This window comes from Bubalus kerabau, chromosome 2 (assembly GCF_029407905.1).
Source record: "Bubalus kerabau isolate K-KA32 ecotype Philippines breed swamp buffalo chromosome 2, PCC_UOA_SB_1v2, whole genome shotgun sequence".
Lineage (NCBI taxonomy): Eukaryota > Metazoa > Chordata > Mammalia > Artiodactyla > Bovidae > Bubalus > Bubalus kerabau.
In genome coordinates this window covers 140,728,992-140,754,419 of record NC_073625.1, presented here as the reverse complement: position 1 = coordinate 140,754,419, position 25,428 = coordinate 140,728,992, and the positions used below count along the sequence as shown (strand labels likewise).

The window sequence follows — 25,428 nt, the reverse complement described above, 5'->3', positions numbered from 1 at the left end:
GAGACCCTGATCTTCCTTTCTTCCTCTATCTCTAGTAGTCTTCTCCATCTATCTAATTTCTTAGGCAAAAATCTTAGTGTCATCACTGATTTCCCTCTTTGTCTCACATTCCATCCAAGATAAAATTCTGGTCAGGTTATCTTAAACCTATTTCAAATCCTGTCTCTTCTCACCACCTCCAGCATTACCATCTGGTCCATCATGTCTCACCAGGATTATTGCAACAGACCCCACACTGGACTCCCTGCTTCTCCCTCCGTCTATTCACAATACAGCAGCCAGAATGATCCCATTAAAATTAGTGCACCAGAGCAGGTCACTGCTGTGCTTAAAACTGCAAAGGCTTCCTGTTCTCACTCAGAGTGAAAACCCGTCTTTAAAATGGAATTTGAGCCTCATGCCATCTGGTCACATATTACTTCTCTGATCTCATTTCCTAGTTGCTCCAAACTGTCCACCTGCTTTCCTCAAAAAGAACAGGTACACTGTTGCCTCTGGGATTTTGCACCTGACAGTCTCTGTCCTAGAATATTCTTTCCCTAGACACCCATGACTCTTTTGCTCACCTTCTTCAGGTCTTTCTCAGGTGTTATTTTCTCAGTAAAGGACGACCCTGATACACTCGAACCCTATTCATACTCTTGTTTGTTTTTACTTTTCCCACAGTACTTATCACCATTTCACATTAGTGTTTGTTATTTTTCACTTTGATAGTATTTATTACTGTCTTCTTCTACTATGGGGTCAGCCAGCCAAGGCCTGTGGGTCAAATCTGGTCTGCCACTTGGGTTTGTTAATTAAGTTTTAATGCAACATAGCAATGCTCATCAATTTGCGCACTGTCTATGTTTTGTCTATGACTGCTTTTGTGCTATAGTAATGGCAACCCACTCCAGTGTTCTTGCCTGGAGAATCCCAGGGACAGGGGAGCCTGGAGGGCTTCCGTCTATGGGGTCGCAGAGTCGGACACGACTGAAGCGACTTAGCAGCAGCAGCAGCAGCAGCAGCAGCAGCAGAGTTGAATAATTATAACAGAGACTTTAGGCCCCCAAAGCCCCAATATTTACTGTGTGGGTCATCACTGGAATGAAAGCTCCCTGAGGGTCGGAATTGTTGCCTATTTGATTCACTGTTCTCTCTGCAGTGCCCAAGGAGTACCTGGCATTGTTAATGAGGTGCTATATAGTGTGGTCCTCATACAACAAATATTTGTGGATTACATGACAAAACATTATTTATTTACTTCAACTAAAAAACTTAAACTCCTTATAAACTATGACACATAGTTTACTAGGATTGTAACACAAGCAGCCTGGCCCTAGGTCTACCTCACCATCCATATTTAACAGAAAGCTTTGTTAGTAGAGGTGACATGGGAATGAAGGGACAGACTGGGCTTTGGCGATTTCTCCAATGTATTAAATAGAATCCAATGCAACCTTTAGCTTATACGAGAGCTTAACAAATGCTAATGGATGCTGATGTATTTATCACATAAATGAAAGAAAAAAGGTACCAAGAAGCACAGTGGCTTAATGTGTTGCATTTAAATTTATTTTTAACATGATGTCTTGAAAAATGTGTTGATTATTACTGTTTTTTCTGCAAGTAAATCAACTATTCTTTTGATACTGTATTTGAATTCATTAAAAAAATATTCTTTCTGAAGTCACGTTTACTTAATATATCTGTTAAATGTAAAAGGGTCAGAATCTGGCTTTCAAATAAATAGCATCTAAAATAAAAGATTTTTATGTCATGAATTCAGCTTATTGTAAATCAAATCCTATTTCTATCAAATAGCAAATACACAATAAAAGAATTTGACATGTTGTTATTTATAAGACAGATATCAGTGTTGTTTTCCAAATTAATATTGAAAAAGAATCATGATGAATAAAGATATTCATGCCAGGTGACTTTACACATTGAATATCTCTGAACAGACTGTGCAGTTCTAAAAGTATGAGAATCTATTATTGACATTTTTCCAGGCCTATGTTCAGATTCAAAATTTATAGCATTTCTACTCAGTGTGGCCACATGGTGGTGTAAAACAATAAGATATGGGTAAACAAAAGAAAATCGCATCACACCATCCACTGTGTGGTCTTGTTGGGCTGACACCTGGGACCTTGAAAAGTCATTCCACTCAGCATCTTGCCTTTGGGCAGGATCACACTTAAACCTTTCAAATGAGACTGATGAGAATCTATTCTATAGTAAAGACTTCCATGGAAGGACCTTGCTCTGTTTTCCTCACTGATTCCAGTTTCACAGTCATAAATAGCATCTTCTGCAGTTTTATTCTGCAGGCTTCAGTTTTCTATCCAGTGGTGCTGCAACCCCAACTAGACTTTATCCTCTGTCTATGTATCCTCACAATAGTTTATTAATCTTTTCTTCCCTAAGTTCAGCTCAGTTCAGTTCAGTTGCTCAGTCGTGTCCGACTCTTTGTGACCCCATGAATTGCAGCACGGCAGGCCTCCCTGTCCATCACCAACTCCCTAAGTTAATTAACTCCAATTTCTTTAATCTTTCTCTGTGGGTCCCCTTTGCTTGACATTAGTCAGTTTCATGGTTGTCTTTTTAACCTTTTTACGTTCTTACTCCTTTCCTTTCTTCTGCAACCAGAAAATGACCTCTCTCAAGAGTTTATAGATAATCTTTTAGAGTTTGTATGCAGCTATTCATTTGTGTAACTGGTTTAAGTACTTCTTAGATGTGTATCTATCAGATAATTTTCACTGCAGAATTCTTCTTTATTTTCATTGTATTTAACAGGTTGTTTCCTTCTTCCTATACTTAAGAAAGCTCGAGAGCATATGTATATACACACCATTAATTTTACATAAATTAATATGGATGCAAAGTACATATTCCTTCTGAATACAAATACATGCTAATACTAAAGAGATTGTATTCTGATTGGGAGGAGGGCCAAACTAGCACATTCACTCAAGCTCATGCACACACACACACACACACACCCATGATACATCTTTTTGTAGGCTCATATATTTTCCATATGGCAGTTAGCCGCAATGATGTTTAAAAATGTAACTGTAAATTATCTCAATAAAACCCAAACTCCTATGGTGGCCTGCCACTATTGTAATAGGCTGTCCTTTCTTTCCTCCTCAACACTTTTTCCATCAAGTGTGGCTTATTCAGTTGCTCAAAGCAAATAGGAAGTTTCCTACCTTGGAGCATTTGTGTATGTGGTTCCACCTGCCTGGAATCTATTCCTTCAATTATTCATCTGGCTGCTCCTTGTCAAGATTTAGGCCCTTGGGCTTTAGCTTAAACATTGATAACCTCTTCAGTGAGGCCTACTCTGACCATTTTAACTAAATAAGTTCTGCCCTACCTCAATCAGAATCTTATCCTTTTCCTGTGTACGTCTCACATTGTGTGATTTACTTGTTGATTTACTTGTGTATTACCTTCTTTCCCTAGACCTGTATTATCTGATACGGTAGCCACTAGACATATGTAGCTATTTATATTTAATATTTAAATGAATTAAAATTAAAATTTAAACTTTAGTTTCTCAGGTACATGAGGTACATTTCAAGTGCTCAATAGCCACAAATAGCTAGTGGCTGCTACAGTGAATGACACAGAACATCCCCATCGACTCTGGACGTAGCTCTAGACTAAGCCTCAGGAGGCACTGTTCTTGAGCCTCTTCCAACACCTGATAAGTAGTAGGTGCTTGTGGGGGATAATTTTAAGTGTCAACTTGACTGAACTGTGGTGTGTACCCAGATATTTGATGAAATATTCTTCTAGGTGTGTCTGTAAGGGTGTTTTGGGATGAGATTAATATTAAATCCGTAGACAGTGTAAAGCAGATTGCCCTCTCCAAAGCAGGTGTGGTTCATCCAATCTGTTGAAGGCCTGAATAGAAAAAAAAGGTTGAGTAAGGGAGAATTCACTTTGATTGTCTTTGAGTTGAGACAGGTCTTCTCCTATCTTTGGATTCAAACTTGGACTGGAACTTATACCATTGGCTCTTTGGGTTCTGAGGTCTTTAAACTCAGACCGCAACTGCAGCCCTGGTGGCTCCCGAGCCTTCCGCTTGCTAGCCACAGATCACAGGGCTCCTTGCTTCCCCCATAATCACGTAAGCCAGTTCCATGTATGTTTATTTCCTACTGGTTCTGTTTCTCTGGAAAACCTGATGAATATGGTGCTCAGTAACTTACGTCTGCTTTTGTTTGCACTTTGCCTTGGTCATCCTCTTTCCTACTCCACTACCCCTAGTTCATCTGGAGGCTCAGCCCCTGCAATGCTGCAGGTTCATGCATTTCAGTAGCTGATGGACACTGAATAAGTTAATTTTAGTCTTTGGATCTTTGTAACAAGCCTGCCACTGTGCCTAATTGCCTAATTCTAATAGCTGAAAGTTGTCCCTGAGACCAAGCTTCTACCTTTTGCAGACCAAACCTAGTTCAGTGTGTTCCTACTTGATGCCAGGTGTGGTTATTCTGGAGTTTTAGAATTCTTGCAAGATTGTCCGGTAATGGATGAGAGTTTTCCTTGAAGCTCACTGTCTGCCTGCTAGCCAGGAATTTTAAATATTGCCTGTCTCTACATTCTCAATTGATAACCAGCAACACACTACAACAATAATAATATTGTTATTTGTAACAGCAACTAATATTTCTTGAATGCCTACCATGTACTGGTTGGCAAAAAATTTCATTAGGATTTTTCCGTAACATAAAAAACCCAACCGAACTTTTTGGCCAGCACAATATACAGTAATTACTTTTCCATATCATGTAATTCTTAAACTCAAGCTATGAAAGGAGGAAACCGAGGTTCCTCAAATTGAGGATATTAGTTTTCCAAAAGTGGTGAAAAGATCAGAATTGAACAAAATACATTTGACATCAAAATTTGGCCTCTTCACTGTGGTTCTGTACTCTTTATTAATAATACTATTTATTAGTATGTAAAACCATTCTTTTCTTTTGTGCCTTTTACAAGACTTTATTAACTTTTGTTGGAATTCCTTGGTGCTAATTTCTCACCAAACTGTTGCCTACTCTCTAAAGACTTTACTGCTGTGGTTGATGAAACAGTGAGGGTAGTTACTATTACCTATTGGTGTCTGGTCCTCCTCCCCTGTCCCTTTCCCCTGCTTGTCTTACCAGCAGACATACTTTCTCCTTGGTTCTGGCTTGTTAGTCTGACATAGTCAACTTTTCCTTTCCTGGCCATTTCAAGAAATGTATTATTACTCCTATAGAAAAATATATGTCTAGTTGAAGAGGTCTAAATGAATAAACTCATTTCAGATTATATATATAATCTTGGTTTTATTTTTGATGATTAATTTTTCTATGCAAAACCCCCAAATAGGGTTATCAACATTTTCAGTAAATGCTTTATTACAATAAGATTTAGAGTCACGGCAACATTCAAAAGTATAAGGACATGATGCTGACCTCTGTGAGCTGCCAATTTGAGTATCGATATAACAGCCATATTTGAAAAGAGTAATCAAAATATGAGGCAGTTTTATGGCTGTAAAGAACTATGCAAATGTTAAGTACATAATGTTAACTAAGAAGTGCAGAGCATAAGTGCTATAGAATTTTAAAAGGGGGAATGATTACTTTTGGCTGTAATGGAGTGATTCAGTGCTAAGACCTGAAGAATGGCTATCATTATTTTTAAGTGGTGATGAAGAAAAGGGAGCTTTTTCCCCCCCTTTGGCCCTTATATTACATACAAGGGCATTGAAGGTGGAAAGTATTGATGCAGAATCTAAGGAGAGGCAGAAGGTTTGTGTAAAAGAAGAGAGGGCCAGAAAATTATGTCGAGGACAGATTATGGTATTCTTGGATTCCAAGCAGATGAGTTTGGACTTTTTCCTGCAGAAGTTAGGGAACAACTGAAGGATTATTGGCAGGAAATGTGGATGTGGGATCTTACCCAGTCAAGATCTCTTGTGCTTAGCAGAAACAGTGATAGCCTCCAGACATACAGGGGTGCCTCTACTTTGCTTTTTAGATATGAGTTTATGTGGAATCGAGGTCCTGTTAGAGCCATATGGATTTGTAGTACATGCTTTTATCAGACTCAAGTGTGTATACTTTGTGAATTCATTCATTCCACAAAGATGGAGATTCTGAGATGAAAAAGCTAATGCCTATCATCAAGGTCTAGTGGGGAGTCAAACATGCATGAAGATAATTCTATCTCAACAAGTAAAGTGGGATAGTTGATATATGCACATGCAGCTGAGATGGTTGGTGTATTCAGGGAAAGAGGCCTACAGAAGATGAGAACCTGGTCCAACTTAAAATGTTGAGCAGGTTATTAGTCAAGCAAAGCGAGAATAAGACTGAGAAGGGAATTCAGGGCAGAGGGTACAGTTGGAACATAGATGCAGAGCTTGGAAGTAGAAGGAAGAGTGGGAAACCCCATTAGGACTTTCTTGCCAAGGAGGTTTAGAGAAGGTTTAGAGCAGGTAAGGAAAGCAGGGAGAAGGCATGAAGGAGCTTGAGTTTTATCCTACAGGTTTTAAAGTATTAAATGGCATGGGAAGTTCTGTGGTTTACAGAGAGAACCTTGGCAACTGTTTTTAAAATTAAAAAGAAAAATTTTTTGCACCACACTGTGAGGCATGTGGGATCTTAGTTCCCCAACCAGGGATCGAACCAAACCTGTGCCCCTGCAGTGGAAATGTGGAGCCTTAACCACTGGACCACCAGGGAAGCTGCCTTTGGCAGCTCTTTAGAGGATGCATTTGGAGGTGGGAAGCTTGCAAGTGGGAAGTCATTGTTGGAATTCTCCTGAGAGATAATGGATGAGCTTAAACTAGGCAGTGACTGTAGGCTAATAGAAAGTTAGACTTTGGCACCATTCCTAAGGACAAAGTCAAAAGACAAAGGCATATATGAAGGCATTTGAGTCCTTAAATATGGTCATATTCCAGGTCCTGGGGTGACCCCGTATCAGACACTAGGGATGTTTAAAAACATTACCTTCTACTCTTGTGAGGAGGTGTTTCCTATTATTAAGATGTTTCCTACTATTCTTCTGAGAAAAGAAAAACCTAAAAGTGAATGTTTTCCTTTTCTAGATGAATGAACTAATATCTGAGTCTCAAGGAAATCATTAATAATAATACTGTAACAGGTTTAGCCTGAAACCAACAGGGTCACGCAGAGTCGAACACGACTGAAGCGACGCAGCAGCAGCAGCAGCAGTATACCTCTAGAGTAGAGACTGACTAGTGTCACAGTTCGGTCCAGTCCAGTCGTTCAGTCATGTCCGACTCTTTGTGACCCTATGAACCGCAGCACGCCAAGTCTCCCTGTCCATCATCATCTCCCGGAGTCCACCCAAACCCATGTCCATTGTGTCGGTGATGCCATCCAACCATCTCATCCTCTGTCATCCCCTTCTCCTCCTGCCCTCAATCTTTCCCAGCATCAGGATTTTTTCCAATGAGTCAGCTCTCCACATCAGGTGGCCAAAGTACTGGAGTTTCAGCTTCAACATCAGTCCTTCCAATGAACATCCAGGACTGATCTCCTTTAGCATGGACTGGTTGGATCTCCTTGCAGTCCAAGGGACTCTCAAGAGTCTTCTCCAACACCACAGTTCAAAAGCATCAATTCTTCAGCGCTCAGCTTTCTTTATAGTCCAACTCTCACATCCATACATGACCACTGGAAAAACCATAGCCTTGACTAGATGGATCTTTGTTGGCAAAGTAATATCTCTGCTTTTTAATATGCTGTCTAGGTTGGTCATAACTTTCCTTCCAAGGAGCAAGCGTCTTTTAATTTCATGGCTGCAATCACCATCTGTAGTGATTTTGGAGCCCAGAAAAATAAAGTCAGCCACTGTTTCCATGGTTTCCCCATTTATTTGCCATGAAGTGATGGGACCAGATGCCGTGATCTTAGTTTTCTGAACGTTAAGCTTTAAGCCAACTTTTTCAGTCTCCTCTCTCACTTTCCTCAAGAGGCTCTTTAGTTCCTCTTCACTTTCTTCCATAAGGGTGGTGTCATCTGCATATCTGAGGTTATTGATATTTCTCCCCTCAATCTTGATTCCAGCTTGTGCTTCCTCCAGCCCAGCGTTTCTCATGATGTACTCTGCATATGTCACAGAGCAGCATCAAATTAAATAATGTACTGCCCTGACTATCTGAAGAGTGTTTATGGAGCCTGATAAACCCGAGAAGCTTGCGTAGTTGGTACTTATTGTTGAAGATTTCCTTTTGACGTATTCCTCTGGGTATGCTCCTGCCTGTAATCTGGTCTGCTCCCCAACCACTGCTCTCCCATGACCAAGAATTGAGTCCCTGTCCTCGGAACATTCACCAGCAGAGGGCACCCTCTCCTTTCTGTATGTGTAAAAATCCAGAACATCTTTTTCTCTAATCTAGAACAGGATCATAAAGTTTTATCCAGCTTCTAGTGGAAAGATTACGGGAAAAAAAAAAAAAACCCAAAGAATGTCATCTTAGGTCTTTCTGAAAAGGGACAAAATATCTACAGGAGAGTCTGGCTGTACAAAAACAGACAATTCTGAGTCTAATTTTGCTTTCAATAGTTCACGCCAGCAGTTTCTAGAGCTAATATAAAATGTAAAGCAGTTGGAAAGAAGAGGATACAGAGGAGAAAATAAATTCATTCACAGCAGAACAGCTTACAGCAAAAGTAGCCAGAACTGTCTGGTAAAACTCTTTAAGAGTCAGGAAAAAGTCTTACAGCTTGCCATGCTATCTCTTAATCTCTCTTTGGGTAGGAAAAAAGAAATCCCAGATGTACAGAGATTATACAGCCTGATAAACCATCTTCATATTTATTGTACTTTGTCACTGAACCACACCTCATAAACTCAGCTACGCATTTCTCAAGTGCCTGGGACCTACAGGACAAGAGCGGGAGAGTAAGATAAAGAGTGATTTGCTGACATAGGCAAGCTCCAGTATGGTAAGCTGGTTCTTTGGAGCTTGGAATCAATTTTCCAATAGGACCAAAACATACACACACTCTGGTGAAAAATTTTTTTTTTAATTTTTAAAAATTGGGCCATAGTGGCTTTATGATGTGTTAGTTTTTGCTCTAAGTGAAGTGAATCAGCTATACATATACATATATCCCTTCCCTCTTGGACCTCCCTCTCACTCAGCCTCCATCTCACCCCTCTGGTGTGAGTGCTACACTGGGCTTCCTGCAATATCACAAGTTCGCACTAGCTAGCCATTTTATACATAGAGTGTATATATGTAGATCCCAATCTCCCAATTAATCCCTTCCCCTCCCCCCGTGTCCACAGGCCCATTCTCTACACCTATATCTCTGTTCCTAACCTGCAAATAGGCTCATCTGTACCATTTTTCTAGATTCTACCTATATGTGTTAATATGCGGTCATTGTTTTCTCTTTCTGACTTACTTGACTCTGCATGACAGCCTCTAGGTCCATCCATCTCTACAAATGATCCAACTTCATTCCTTTTTATGGCTGAGTAGTATTCCATTGTATACTCAATGTGGTGAGGTTTTGAAGGTAGCTTACAGATTGCCATCTAAACTACACTTTACTGAAATAATAGGCATTTCTACAGTTTTATAATAGTTTATTAATAAAATGAAACCAACTAAGAGAATAAAGATAATTAATACTTCTGAATGTTTAACTGAGTAGAAGCAGGTCCCACATTCAGTGGTTCTCAACAGTGGTTACTCTTGTCAATTTTTGGCAGGCAGTTGCATCTCATGTTGTGTGGGACTGTCGTGTGCATTGCTAGTTAGCAGCTCTGGGAACCCCATTCTACATGCAGTAGTGCTTGCCAGTTACTTTGACAACCCAGACACCCTCATTCACTTCCCACAAAAGGGAAAGGGGCTGGGAACTGCTCAGAGATGCTTGTGAAGAATCAGAGGCACTTTTAAGGTTGATGGAAAAGGCTTTCAATTCTTTTAGATTTTCTTTTACTTAACATTTCATGGTTGAGACTACATTATCAAGAGCATTTTTTTTTTTCTTACTGGTGTTGAGCAGGATAATTTTTTGGCTCAAAAATGAAACAGAAAATATGAGCCAAAAGAAAACTGCTCATTGCTGGAAGAGTATGTATGTCTTGGAAAAGGACCCCTGGGGTGTAATAACCTAAGCACCTATAGTAAGAGAGAACAGGATAGGGGGAAATGTTGTTTGTGTGGTCCTATGTGGAGGCTGGACCAGGCCACGGGCTCATGCCTCTTACTGTTTTAGAACATGCTTGACCTCGGGCAAATCACTCAAACCAAGTCTTCTTAAAATTCTATGGACCATTTCTAGAATGAAGATTTTAATAATACCTATATTCTGGAAGGGCATGTGTATTTGTAAAAGGAATAATATATGTAAAATTATTTGAAATCTATGAAATGAAACCTACACATTTTAAGGCGATACCATTGTTATTTATATTAGTGTTGTCAACCGGAAGGTGAGTGTGGTGATGGTGAAGGTTGCAAGTTGAATCAAATGATCCCAACTCGGGCAAGCTTGTTTCCTGTACTGAAAGGCTAGGATTGGTGTGAAAAGTGAGAATGAGTCAAATGTAGAGCTGGGAGAGAAATAGCTTATAGCTGTGGAACATCTTTATGTTAATATAGTCAAAATTGTTGCATGGGACACTTGTGACCCAAGGAGAACAGATCTTTAAAACAATTTTATGTGTAGCATTCTCCACTTAATCTAAGTAGAAGAACTAAACAAAACACCACCACCAACAAAACTTATTTGTGATAATCTCACCAAGATACAGTAAAGAATCTGTTCTCCAAGTGTTAACAGCTCATTAGTGGAAGACTGATGCACTCTTCCAAGGATAGCAGAAGGCTGTACAAGTAACATATAAGCATTTGCTGATTTTCATGCATGATATGTATTCAGGGTAGATATTAAGCAAAATTATGATGTATTCAGATATGCTTTCTGCACTTTTCTAGACCCTTTAAATAGTCCATGCCTCTCTTCTTTCTTTTCACTATATTCTGTGGGTATTTTGGTCACCAAACCCCCTCCCCGACAATGAAAACCCACTTTCCCCTGGCCTCAGGTCTGTACTATAGCATTCAGTTTCTGCCTTTCTCAGTACCTTTCTTCATTTAAACAGATAATTTTTTCAAGGCAACAGTACATCTAGCAATAAGCAGATAATTTATGAGGCATGAAAAAAATCTACCCCTAAAATGTTTCCCTCAATGACTTAAAGGGCCCAAAATGACATATTAGTCACTTCTCTAGGTTGCAGTTTTAAATGGTATTGTATATTTGTGTCTTTTCTGAAGATGAAGGATTATCATTCATTAATAACTTTGAAGAAATTATTTTCATCAGGTTAAGAGAGAAGCAATACAGATAACAAAGTTATAGGAGCTAGACTGCCTTTGCTTGAATCTCAACTCTGCCATCTGTTCTCTGTATGACTTTGGACAAGTGACTTAGCCTCTTTGTGCCTCAGTTTCCTCACGTTACCATGCATATATTAATAGTTGCCAACCTCACAGGATTGTCAGGAGGATTACATAATTATTATATGTGACACACATCAAGCAGTGCCTGATATGCACTCAATTTGCAGATTATTATTATGCCCAGGCACTAACACTGGTATTTAGGAAAATAAAATAGCTATTGCTTCCTTCACTGAAGAGCTTATACCCACACAGGCTTATTGAGACTGCTTCAAAAGTGTATTAATTTTCTATTATTATTAAAGTTTTTTCCTGTACTTGAAAAACTTAGAGAACCTTATAACTAATATAGGTAGTATAGTTACGTGAGCTTAAAGTGAGAATGCCACTCTCCTCTTGAAGCCTGCTTTAACCCTTATTGCATTCAAATATTCTTGTCTTCCAGCCTGTCATTAGATTTTGCTTCTCTTAGAGCTTTAACTCTCTCTTGTGAACTAGCTATTGGCATTCTTCAAAGGTATGTCTGGTACAGTACAATTTTGTGGAGGGCAGAGATCACATCTCATTCATCATTATGAATTCACCAAAGACTTGCTATGTGATTATTAGATGAATGGACTGAGATATCCACAAGGACAGAGACTTCTGAAAGCTTGCTCTTTGCTGTATCTCTAAGCATCTAAAACAGTGACTGGCACATAGTACGTGATCAATGAATATTTGCTAATGATTTTGTTAAACGAAGGGAGGCACAGACATGCTGTTGAAGTACAAATGGGATTCTACGTGTGAAACCAAATTTTCTACTGAATTATATTAAATAGTTCGTAATCTATTCCTTCAAAACAAAATGTGCATTGGGGAAGCCAACAATGGCACATATGCTAGGATATTTGCTTGCTCCTTTGGATGTTCCTCTGCAGGTAGAGGAGGATAGAAATAGTTGTTATCTGTAAGCTCTGTTCTCCTGTCTGTAGGCCTAGCTATTGCCTCGTTTGTCCACTCATTCATTCAAACAAAAGCTATTGAGAGCTTGATCTGTGAAAGGCACTGTGGTCGGTGATGGGTGGCATGAGGCAGGAAGTATACACAAAGATGCTGATCACAGAGTTTATGTCTGGGTAGCTGGAAAAGTTTGAAAAATCCTGGCCAAAACATGTATGACTACCAACCACAGATACATAAGAACTAGGCTATTCAAAAGAGAAATAATAGAAGGAAGAGAGTAGAGAAAGAAAACAAAGTGGTCTCCACCCCTTCTAGGTCTCTTGTCCTTCATCCTCCTCTACACTTTAGGCTGCCTTGATGAATAAACATCTTGGAAGCAGTATGCTTGCTCAAGAGGAAACCTCAACAGTGGTCAGCCCTGTGATGCCCACATTCTTGACTCCATGCTTAGGGTGACTGTACACCTAGATTTTTCTAAGACAGTCCTAGTCTATGCCTGTTGTTCTAGGGTAATTAATAGGGCCCCTTTAACTATTAAAATTTTCATAATTTAGAGGATAAATGATAAGGTCTCCCATTCTCTCAAGGAAATGTTTTAGAGCATGGATGCATTACTGCATACCACTCTCCATGGTTAAATATACCTGTTTAATACTCTGTAGAGAGGAGAAGGAAATGGCAACCCACTCCAGTGTTCTTGCCTGGGGAATCCCAGGGTCAGGGGAGCCTGGTGGGCTGCCGTCCATGGGGTCTCACGGAGTTGGACACGACTGAAGCGACTTAGCAGCAGCAGCAGCAGCAGCAGAGAGGATTGTTTACCTTATCTCTAGCAGAATTGTAAGCCCTTCAAGGAAAAGAATCTCATTTTCAACTTGTTCTATTCTTTCTTTCAGGTATAGCTGATTACATAGTAGCCTGCAAATAGATTCCTACTAAATTTTAACTTTTTCCTTAACTTAGGATTCTATGGAAAAATGCATGTACATGCATTTTTTCCTATTAGATGTATATTTGCTTAGAGCTATATGTATTTATCTTCAGATAACTTTCTGTATGACTTCTTTATAGAATTTATTAGGAGATATAATCCATAGAAACTTTGATTTATGCAAAATTATGCTTTCCAAATGCTTATTTCATAGCTTTTAATTTATACAGTGGAATCAGAAAGGCTGGCAAATAAACATTGAGGTGTATTTTTCACTACTTTGCAAATTATCCAACACACACAAACATCTACAGTAACATAAAGTAAAATTTCTATCAGTGTTTCCTTAGATAGAAAACACAAGCAAGGATGAAGGAAAAAGAGAGAGAGATTCCAGGAATGGTGAATAATACAAGGAAAGCAAAAGAGTTGGGAATTAAAATGATACGCATGTTGAAAGCAAACAACTGTTTCTTTATTGAGCACTGGTGTACGTGTCATTTACAAGTAGTATTTGTATTATTAAGCTTTGCGGGGTAGAATACATGGAAAGTTAGTTAAGTCGCTCAGTCGTGTCCGACTCTTAGCGACCCCATGGAATACAGCCCACCAGGCCCTCCGTCCATAGGATTTTCCAGGCAAGAGTACTGGAGTGGGGTACCATTGCCTTCTCCGTTAACAGAGGCAAGGCATATTATATTTACATGGAGCTGGTATACTTGGTGACAGCCTTAGTGCCCTCGGGCACGGCGTGCTTGGCCAGCTCCCCAGGTAGCAGCAAGCGCACGGCAGATGGAAGACTTTAATTAATTTATTTATTTTTAGTCTAGGTTCTAGCACTGTGAATGTTGAGTTTTCAAAGTAATCACCCTGACACTTGTAGGAGAAGTTCTGCACCCTTGAACTGGTTCATGGTATTGATTTGAGGAAACACTGACATTTCTTTGGAGGCATAGTATACTATCTATTTGTTCTTTTTAGATGTTTGCATGACAGGGGTTTAACAGAGGCAGAGACAATGCTCTCTTTTTTATTCTAAACCACATGTTGCATGATATTTATCTTATTTTTTAAGTTATGTTTTTAGTTTTGCAAATGTGCCCATGGGCATTAAGTAACAGTAGCATATTTATAAATTAAAATATAAATAAATAATTTCAGAAAGCAATAAAAGCTGGTAAGCATATTTTCATGTAAGTTGTTTTTAAGGAAAGAAACAGTTTCATAGGCATGGAGAAACAAATCATACCAGTTCACAGAAGAATAGAATGCAGCAAAACATCTTAAAATTTTAAATTTCATGAAAACCTAAAGAGGATAAGTGTATGCCTTGAAGGAAGGTGTGCTCTAGGCAGTGTCTAGGTGGGCAGGGAGGAGAGAGGGCTCTGGTGGTTCTACAAGAACCATGGTTTCTAATATTCATAGTGATTGAAGCAGAAACCCTGCTCTGTATTGCACTCATATAATCTACTTGGTTCTGGGTAGAAGAGAATAACTAGTAAGCCTGTTAATGAACTTCTGAGCTGCTGCTACACATGTGCCATGTCGCTTCAGTCATGCCCAACTCTTTGTGACCCCATGAACTGTAGCCTGCCAGGCTCCTCTGTCCACTGGATTATCTAGGCAAGAATACTAGAGTGGGTTGCCATGCCCTCAACCAGGAGACCTTCCAGACTGAGGGACCAAACTGGTGTCTCTTACATCTCCTGCACTGGCAGGTGGGTTCTTTACCGGTAGCGCCACCTGCTAAACCACACTTTGCATGGTAAAGGAAAGGAAGCCCCTGGGGATGATCAAAAGGTGAGATGCAGGAAGTCTCAAGGCCCTGTATAAATGGCTTCCATTTCAGCTCTTCCTATTTCAAGAAAGGACTCTACTCATCAAAGCGTTTGGGCTTGCATCCCTGAAGAGACAGTGCAGTCATTTGTGCAGGAGAGGCAGGGATCTAGTCATGGTCAGGACTTTGCAGAATTTATTTAAGGAAAGCAAAATCTTTCACAGAAATCAACTGTTAAAGAGATCCATGACTCAAAGATACTCTTGTGAGCAATTACAATTAGAACACAACAACCTAGGAAAAGAGTGTTTTGGGATCCCTAAGGAAGTGTTCTTATACTTATATGTGAAATGCCAGGCTGGATGAAGCACTGAAGCACAAGCTGGAATCAAGATTGCTGGGAGAAATAACAATAACCTCAGATATACAGATGACACCACCCTTATGGCAGAAAGCGAAGAACTAAAGAGCCTCTTGATAAAAGTGCAAGAGGAGAGTGAAAAAGCTGGCTTAAAACTCAACATTCAAAAAACTAAGATCATAGTGTCCGGTCCCAGCACTTCATGGGAAATAGATGGGGAAACAATGGCAACAGTGACAGACTTTATTTTCTTGGGCTCCAAAATCACTGCAGATGGTGTCTGCAGCCATGAAATTAAAAGATGCTTGCTCCTTGGAAGAAAAGCTATGACCAACCTAGACAGCATAGTAAAAAGCAGAGACATTACTTTGCCAACAAAGATCCATCTAGTCAAACCTATGGTTTTCCAGTAGTCATAAGAATTGGACACAACAGAGTGACTGAACTGACTGAAGAGGTATTCACATTATGCCAGCAGAGAGAGAGTTCCTTTAACTCTTGGGGTTGGAACTTGTTCCCAGTTCCTTGTTGAGGAGTCCAGAGACTCAAGACTGATATGAAAGCAAGTAATAGCAAGGTCACATTATGCATGCATTTAACCTAGCTGGATTTCAAAATATTGATCAAAAGATAAAACAGAAGATGGAGATTAAATAGTGCCCAGTGTGAGCTTGCCATTTTACTTAATAAGCTTAAGCCCACAGGCAGTGAAAGGAGTCCGTCAAATCAGCACACTTTCAAATCACTGAAAGTTTGAAACCTATTTTAGAAATGTGAGAAAGATTTAAGGGTTTCCTTGATCAATGGCAAAGAAATCAAACATCTGCCAGGCAACTGGGCTATACTCCAGGCCTTACAGGAAAAATTTAGATAAAAGCTAAGGAAGAGTAAGATGGACTCATAAAGTCAACTATGGAAGGTAATGGAATGATGAGGATGAACAAGAAGGGCCAACAAAATAGAATCTTCATTAATTTGTTGAAGTATTCCAAGCAGAGATATCCTTGAGAGATGATTTCTGAATATATTATCTCTTTGGGATTATATACTGAGCATTATAATAAACATTACATTTTTTGAGCATATTTGTATATATGTTATATATGCAAAACCATGATGATAGTGGACAATACACATAGACTTTAAAAAAATATTTATTTTAAATTTATTATTGCTTTACAATAATGATTTGATTTCTGTCATATATCAACATGAATTAACCATAGGTATACATATGTCTCCTCCCTCTTGAATCTCCCTCCCACATCCTGCCCATTGCCACCCCTCTAGGTTATTACAGAGCCCCAGTTTGAGTTCCCTGAGTCATACAGCAAATTCCCATTGGCTATCTATTCACATATGTTCGTGTATATGCTTCCATTTTACTCTCTCCATTCATCTCACCCTCTCCTTCTTCTCCCCCACCCTTGTTCATTTGTCTGTTCTCTATGTCTGCATCTCCACTGCTGCTCTGTGAAGAGGGTCATCAGTACCAGCCTTCTAGATTCCATATATATGTGTTAATATACAATATTTGTTTTTCTCTTTCTGACTTACTTCACTCAATATAATAGGCTCTAGGTTCATCCACCTCATTAGAACTGACTCAAATGCATTCCTTTTTATGGCTGAGTAGTATTCCATGGTATATATGTACCACAGCTTCTTTATCCATTCATCTGTCAATAATCTAGGTTGCTTCTGTGTCTTAGCTATTGTAAATAGTGCTGCAGTGAACACTGAGGTAAATGTGGCTTTTTAAGTTTCAGTTTCTTCAGGGTATATGCCTAGAAGTGAAATTGCTGGGTTGTATGGTGGTTTTATTCCTAGTATTTTAAGCAATCTCTATACTGTCTTCCATAGTGACTGTATCAGTTTACATTCCTACCAGCAAGGCAGGAGGGTTCCCTTTTCTCCACACCCTCTCCAGCACTTGTTGTTTGTGGATTTTTGATTATAGACATTCTGTCTGGTATGAGGTGATATCTCATTGTAGTTTTGATTTGCATTTGTCTAATAATGGGTGATACACATAGGCTTTTAAGGATATTTGACTTTGCCTCTTTTTTCTTTTTTTTGGTCTTAGATAATGACTTTAAAAACTCACCTCTTCATATCAGTCTTCCACTGTATCCTTTTTCTGGAGTGCATGTGAGTCAGTTCACAAGAATCCCAAGTAAGTTGTGGGAGAGAGAAAGTCTTAGGCAGGTGGGTATATAAGCCAGTATACTGAGTTGCTACTATTGTTATGATTTGATTTGTGTTCAAAGGTTGATAAGGCTTGGGGAAACTCAAGAAATGTAAGAGGGTAGAGTAAAAACCATAAAGTTTTCATTAGAGAGTCTGGGTCAAATATTTCCCAGTAAATTATTTTGTTGCATTTTATAAAGTTTTGGAAGATAGTGCCTCTCTTTTATTCTGTATTTTTATATATAGACATGTGGTCTAAAGGGATCTTACATACTTTACTATTAGGTTCAAGATGTGGACACCTAAATTTTGCTGATCTAAGTAAGAAGCCCTCTTTGGAAGAATTTGTTCTTTGTCATCTGATTAAAATGTCAGCTGTTACAGTATGAATTTAGCAGTAATACCATGTTTTAATTTCAGAGCATTCTATTTGTGATTTTCTATGTACTTTCATGTGCATTCTAATTTCAGTTTCACAAGTATTTACATTGCGACTAATGTGATTGAGTCATGAGGATGGGTAAAGAAGGTACAAAAGGTGAATTGGACAGTTCTCCATCTTCAAGAAGCCCATGATCATTTAAGATGAACTGACATTTAAGGAAATAGTTATGACAAAGACTATGCACTAGTGACAAATAGATTCAAGGGATTAGATCTGATAGAGTGCCTGAAGAACTATGGACAGAGGTTCCTGACATTGCACAGGAGGCAGTGATCAAGATCATCCGCAAGAAAAAGAATGCAAAAAGGCAAAATGGTTGTCTGAGGAGGCCTTACAAATGACCTAGAAGAGAAGTGAAAGGCAAAGGAGAAAAGGAAAGATATATCCATTTGAATGCAGAGTTCCAAAGAATAGCAAGGAGGGATAAGAAAGCCTTCCTCAGTGATCAGTGCAAAGAAATAGAGGAAAACAATAGAATGGAAAAGACTAGAGATCTCTTCAAGAAAATTAAAGATACCAAGGGAATGTTTCATGCAAAGATGGGCACAAAAGGACAGAAATGGAATGGACCTAACAGAAGCAGAAGATATTAAGAAGAGGTGGCAAGAATACACAGAAGAACTGTACAAAAAAGAGGTTCATGACCCAGATAATCACGATGGTGTGATCACTCACCTAGAGCCAGACATCCTGGAATGAGAAGTCAAGTGGGCCTTAGGAAGCATCACTATGAATAAAGCTGGTGGAGGTGATGGAATTCCAGTTGAGCTATTTCAAATCCTAAAAGATGATGCTGTGAAAGTGCTTCACTCAATATGCCAGCAAATTTGGAAAACTCAACAGTGGCCACAGGACTGGAAAAGGTCTGTTTTCATTCCAGTCCCAAAGAAAGGCAATGCCAAAGAATGTTCAAACTACCACACAATTGCACATATCTCACATGCTAACAAAGTAATGCTCAAAATCCTCAAAACCAAGCCAGGCTTCAACAGTACATGAAACGTGAACTTCCAGATGTTCTAGCTGGATTTAGAAAAGGCAGAGGAACCAGATATCAAATTGTCAACATCCGTTGGATCATAAGAAAAGCAAGAGAATTCCAGAAAAACATCTACTTCTGCTTCATTGACTATGCTAAAGCCTTTGATTGTGTGGATCGTAACAAACTGTGGAAAATTCTTAAAGAGATGGGAATACCAGACCACCAGATCTGCCTCTTGAGAAACCTATATGCAGGTCAGGAAGCAACAGTTAAAACTGGACATGGAACAACAGATTGGTTCCAAATTGGGAAAGGAGTATGTCAAGGCTGTATATTGTCACCCTGCTTATTTAACTTATATTCAGGGTACATCATGTGAAATGCTGGTCTGGATGAAGCATAAACTGGAATTAAGATTGCCAGGAGAAATATCAGTAACCTCAGATATGCAGATGACACCACCCTTATGGCAGAAAGTGAAGAACTAAAGAGCCTCTTGATGAAAGTGAAAGAGGAGAGTGAAAATGTTGGCTTAAATCTCAACATTCAGAAAACTGAGATCACAGAATCGGGTCCCATCATGACAAATAGATGGGGAAACAATGGAAACACTGACAGACTTTATTTTCTCGGGCTCCAAAATTACTGCCTATGGTGACTGCAGCCATGAAATTAAAGGACGGTTGCTCCTTGGAAGAAAAGCTATGACCAACCTAGACGGAATATTAAAAAGCAGAGACATTACTTTGCCAACAAAGGTCCATCTAGTCAAAGCTATGGTTTTTCTAGTAGTCATGTATGGATGTGAGAGCAGGAGTATAAAGAAAGCTTGTGCCAAATAACTGATGCTTTTGAACTGTGGTGTTGGAGAAGACTCTTGAGATCCCTTGGACTGCAAGGAAATCCAACCAGTCAATCCTAAAGGAAATCACTCCTGAATGTTCATTGGAAGGACTGATGCTAAAGCTGAAGCTCCAATATTTTGGCCACCTGATGTGACCAACTGACTCATTGGAAAAGACCCTGATGCTGGGAAAGATTGAAGGTGAGAGGAGAAAGGGATGACAGAGGATGAGATGGTTGGATGGCATCACTGACTCGATGGATGTGAGTTTGAGTAAGCTTTGGGAGTTGGTGATGGACAGGGAAGCCTGGCGTGCTGCAGTCCATGGGGTCACAAAGAGTTAGACACGACTCAGTGACTGAACTGAACTGATGCACTAGTAGCTATAAAGACAAGGCACAAAAATAGTACAGAAAAATAATTAATCCTATTTGGAGAAAATGGTATCAAAGAAACCTTCCCAGGGAGTTGGACCCAATGAAGGCTTCAGCGGTTACCAGAGAGAAAAACTATTCTGAGATGGAGTATGCAAATATGCATATGAATGAAATAGCATACTGTTCTTGGGTCATATTTCAGTACTGAAAAGTGTGTGTGTGTGTGTGTGTAGAGGTATCTAGAGAGAGAAATAGGGCTTTCATTATAAGACCTTTCAATTTTTTGTCAGGATTTATTTTGTGGCTTATAGAGTGTCATTTAAAGTAATTAGTCTGGAGAGAGATGTGTTCAGATTTGTTCTGTAAATAAAGCATATTACACATATTGTTTTTTATCTTGCTTTTAAAAATGAACAATATGGTGACAGTATTTTCCACATTAGTAAATATTTATCTGTTCATTAATTAAAATGGTTGCATTGTATTCTGTGGGTATTTTCACTCTTTAATTAAGCAGTCCCTTATGTTCAACAATAAAGATACTGGAGAGTTAAATTTCTGAGAGCAATAAAAAGTTCAGTTTAGAACATGTTTTGATTGAAACACTTATGATACAGCCAAATGGGGATAACCAGAAGGTGCTTGAATATATAAATGTGAAGGCTGGGAGCAAGATCTAAGAAAGTAGGCATGAATTTTGGAGTCATTAGTAAATTGATTTGTTGAAGCCCAGAATGGGAGTTAATGTCCAAGGAAAAGAAAATGCACATTTAAAAAAAAAGAGTAAAGGGGAATGAAACCTTTGAAAAGACTGGTTTTTAAGTAGTAGGCTGAGGAATAAGAGGTTGGGAGGGAAAAATTAGAGAAGTGGGAAAAAATGCAGAGAAAATGATGTCAGGGAATCCAGAGGAAAAGAGAAAGCTGGTTCTCATAATTTTAGAGATATAAGTCCAGGTACTAGCATCATTATTATCTTTATTCATAGGGGCTAAGGGGCTTGCTAAGGCCAACATAGGCTTAAGTAATCAAACTGAATTGCCGGTCCTGACTGTCTTAACCCCAAGTCTAATGAAGTTAGCACCTGATTCTGTGATTCAGGTGAATAAAGTATAAAAGAATAGCAGAATAAGCTTCAGAAGCTAAAATTAAGATGGATTCTGTAGGAGATATAAAATGTAGAAAAAGAACGTGTTCTTAAATTATAGCAGGCAAAGGATATCCCAAAATAGACTTGGGAGAGAAAGATGATAAATATGTCTTTAAAATGTTAAGTCTTGGCTTTCAAATTTGGGAATATGGTGGATGAGATGATCAGAGAAACCCTACCCAGAACAGCTGATGCTCTTAAACAAGAGAAACCGAAAACAAACAATAACAAACAGGTGTTTAATTTTTTTTTTTGAAAGAATTCAAAATTTACAGAAAGATTGCAAAAATAGAACAGAGAGTTAACATATATGCTTCCAACCAGTTTCCCTTAGCTTCCTCTACTTTTAACAACTTACATAACGGTAATACAAGAAATAAAACCAGGGAATTAATATTGGCACGTTGCTGTTAACTGAACTATGTAGTTAGTTGCTCAGTCGTGTCTGACTCTGCAACTCCATGGTCTGTAGCCTGCCAGGCTGCTCTGTCCATGGAATTCTCCAGGCAAGAATACTGGAATGGATTACCATTCCCTTCACCAGTGGATCTTCCTGACCCAGGGGTTGAACCCAGGTCTCCTGCATTTCAGGTAAAGTCATTACCATCTGAACCACCAGGAAAGCCCAACTGAATTCTAGACTTTTCCAACTTTCACCAGTTTTGGTTTTGTTTTTTTTTTTCCTTCATGCTCTTTTTCTGCTCCAGGATTCAGTCAAGGATCCCACAACACATTTAGTTGTGCTTCCTTTGATGTTTTCTCTCTTGCCTTTTCTTTCATGGCCTTGACCCTTTTAATGAGGAATGACTGGTTATTATATAGAATGTGTCCCAAACTGAGTTTGTTTGATGTTTCCTCAAGATCAGAGTGAAATTATAAGCATTTAAGCAAATATACTATAGAAGTAATGTTTTTTCTCATTTCATCCAATCAGGGGGTACAATGTTGATGTTTTATTACTGATGATACTAATCTTGATAATTTGATTAAGGTAGAAAAACCAGCTGTTTTTCTTCACCAGAAAGTTACTAGGTTTTCCTTTTCAATTGAGAGATATTGGGGGGAGATATTTTAAGTCTATGCCAATATCATATTTCTTCTCAAAAGTTTGCCTACTAACGTTATATTCATTAGAGGATCTTTTAAAAAGTTATGTAAATTAAAATTTTTTCTTTTAATTAATAAACTTTATTTTATAAAATCAGCTTTAGGGTCACAGCAAAACTGAGAAGTATAGAGATACCCCATATAGTCCCTTTCCCTACAAACTCATACTTTACCCCACCATCAACAACACAACACCACATGATCCACATGTGAACTACAAGGGCATGTTATTATCATTCAAAGTCCATAGTTTATATTATAGTCCACTCATGGTGTTGTATATCTTATTGTTTCAGTCACTAAGTCATGTCCAGCTCTTTGTGATTCCACGGACTGCAGCACACTAGGCTTCCCTGTTTTTCACTATCTCCAGAATTTACTCAGACTTGTCTCCATTGAGTTTGTGATGCCATACAAACATATCATCCTCTGTCACCCCTTCTCCTACCATCAGTCTTTCCCAGCATCAGGGTCTTTTCCAATGAGTCATCTCTTTGCATCAGGTGGCCAAAGTTTTGCAGCTTCAACTTCAGCATTCAGGATTGATTTCCTTTAGGACTGACTGGTTTGATCTCCTTACTATCCAAGTATATTTTATGGGTTTTGACAAATAGTTAGTGACATTAATCTACCATTGTAGCAACATTGGTCATTATCTTGTAGGAATTTTATAGTTTTGTGTTTTACACCAAGGTCTATTATCCATTCTGAGTTTATTTTTTTGTTTATGGTGTAAGGTCTGTGTCTGTATTTGTGTGTGTGTGTGTGTGTGTGTCCAGTTGTTTCAACACCATTTATAGAAAAGACTCTCTTTGCTCTATCCTGTTGATTAGCTACTTTGTCAGAGATTAGTTGACTATTTTTATGTGGGTCTATTCTGGGTTCTCTGTTCTGTTTCATTTATCTATTTGTCTCTTTTTTACCCTAATACCACAGTGTCTTGATTACTATGGCTTTATAGTAAATCTTGAAGTTGGATAGTGTTAGTCCTCCAGCTTTGCTCTTCTCTTTTAAGACTGAGTTGGATATTCTGGATTTTTTGTCTCTCTATATAAACCCTAGGGTTAGTTTGTTGATATCGCTAAAATAATTTGCTGGGATTTTGACTGGGAATGAATCTGTAAATCAAGGAGGGAAGAATTGACATCTTGAAAATACTGTGTCTCTATATCCATGAATATAGACTGTCTCTCCATTTATTTAGTTCTTTGGTATATTTCATCTAAGTTTAATAGTTTTCCTCATATAGGACTCATACATATTTTGTTAGTATAACAAAATGTTAGTATATAACAATATGTTAGTATAACATATTTTGTTGAGTATAAACTCAAATATTTCATTTCTTTGGATGCTAATGTACATGGTAATGTGTTTTAAAATTCAAATTCCAGTTATTTATTGCTGGTATGTAGGAAGCAATTGACTTTTGTATATTCAACTTGTATCTGAAAATCTTGCTATAACTACTTATTACTTGCAGGCGATTTTGTCAGTTCTTTCAGATTTTTTTACCCAGGTGATCATGTTATCTGAGAAAAAGACAAATTTGTTTGTTCCTTCCCAAACTGCATTTTTTTTTTTTTGGTTTGTTTCTTATTGCCTTAGCTAGACTTCAATTTTAATGTTGAAAAGGAGTTGTGAAAGGGGACATCCTTACCTTAAACCTGATCTTAGTGGAAAAGCTTCAGGTTTCTCATCAAATATGTTTCCTGTAGGTTTTTATTATAAGTATTATTTATCAAGGTGAGGAAGTTCCTTTTTATTCCTAGTGTTCTGAGAAAAACAGAAAGTTTTTTATCATGAGTGGAGGTTGGATTTTGTCACATGATTTTTTATGTATCTATTGATCATGTAATTTTATTTTTTTAACCTGCTGATATGATGGGTTACATTAATTGATTTTCAAATACAGAGCAATCATTGCATACTTAGAATAAATCCCATTTGATCATGGTAGTCTCTTAATACATTGCTAGATTAAATTTGCTAATATTTGGTTGAGGATTTTACATCTATGTTCATGAGAGAGATTATTCTATAGTTTTTGTTGTTTTGAGCTTTTTTTTTTTTTGGCAATGTCTTTGTTTTAGTTTGAAATTAGGGTAATGCCTCCTTCATAAGATGAGTTTAAAAGTATTTTTCCTGGTCATACCTTCTGGAAAAGATTGTTGAGAATTGGTATAAATCTTTCCATAAGGGTTTGGCAGAATCCACCAGGGAACCTGCTACCTGTGCCTGGTTGGTTTTGTTCTGGAAGGTTATCAAGTATTGGTTTAGTTTCTTTGATATTGACTATACCTAGAGTCCATTTTAGATCATCCACCTCTTCTTTATGGATTTTGGCAAATGGTATCTTTAAAGGAATTTCTCCATTTAATATTCATATTTGTGGATATAGAGTTGTTCATAATATTCCTTTAATGTCTATGGGATCTGCAGTGATGCTCCCCCTTTCATTTCTGATGTGTACTTAGTGTCCTAGTTTCTTTAGTCTAGTTAGTGGCTTGTTGATTTTATTAATCCTTTCAATGAACCAGTTTTTTGGTTTGTTGTTTTTTTCTAATGATTATCTGTTTTTAATTTCACTGATTTTGACTCTTTTTTATTATACCTTTTCTTCTGCTTACTTTGGATTTAATTTTCATGTTCAAGGTCAGGAGGGGCGGCCGTGAGGAGATACCCCTCGTCCAAGGTAAGGAGCAGCGGCTGAGCTTTGCTGGAGCAGCTGTGAAGAGATACCCCACGTTCAAGGTAAGAGAAACCCAAGTAAGATGGTAGGTGTTGCGAGAGGGCATCAGAGGGTAGACACACTGAAACCATAATCACGGAAAACTAGTCAATATGATCACATGGACCACAGCCTTGTCTAACTC

At 38.4% G+C, this 25,428-nt stretch overlaps 1 protein-coding gene and 1 long non-coding RNA gene across 3 annotated transcripts in view; one reads left to right on the top strand and one right to left on the bottom strand.

Annotated features, from left to right (window-relative positions):
• Positions 1 to 25,428, bottom strand: part of SPATA16 (spermatogenesis associated 16) — a 245,846-nt gene that overhangs the window by 95,577 nt on the left and 124,841 nt on the right.
• Positions 21,851 to 25,428, top strand: part of LOC129643876 (uncharacterized) — a 66,313-nt gene continuing 62,735 nt past the window's right edge. For both annotated transcript variants that reach the window (XR_008710567.1, XR_008710566.1), the window contains exons 1-2: positions 21,851 to 22,036; positions 25,208 to 25,306. This is a non-coding gene — a long non-coding RNA (uncharacterized LOC129643876). The remainder of the gene's footprint in view (positions 22,037 to 25,207; positions 25,307 to 25,428) is intronic.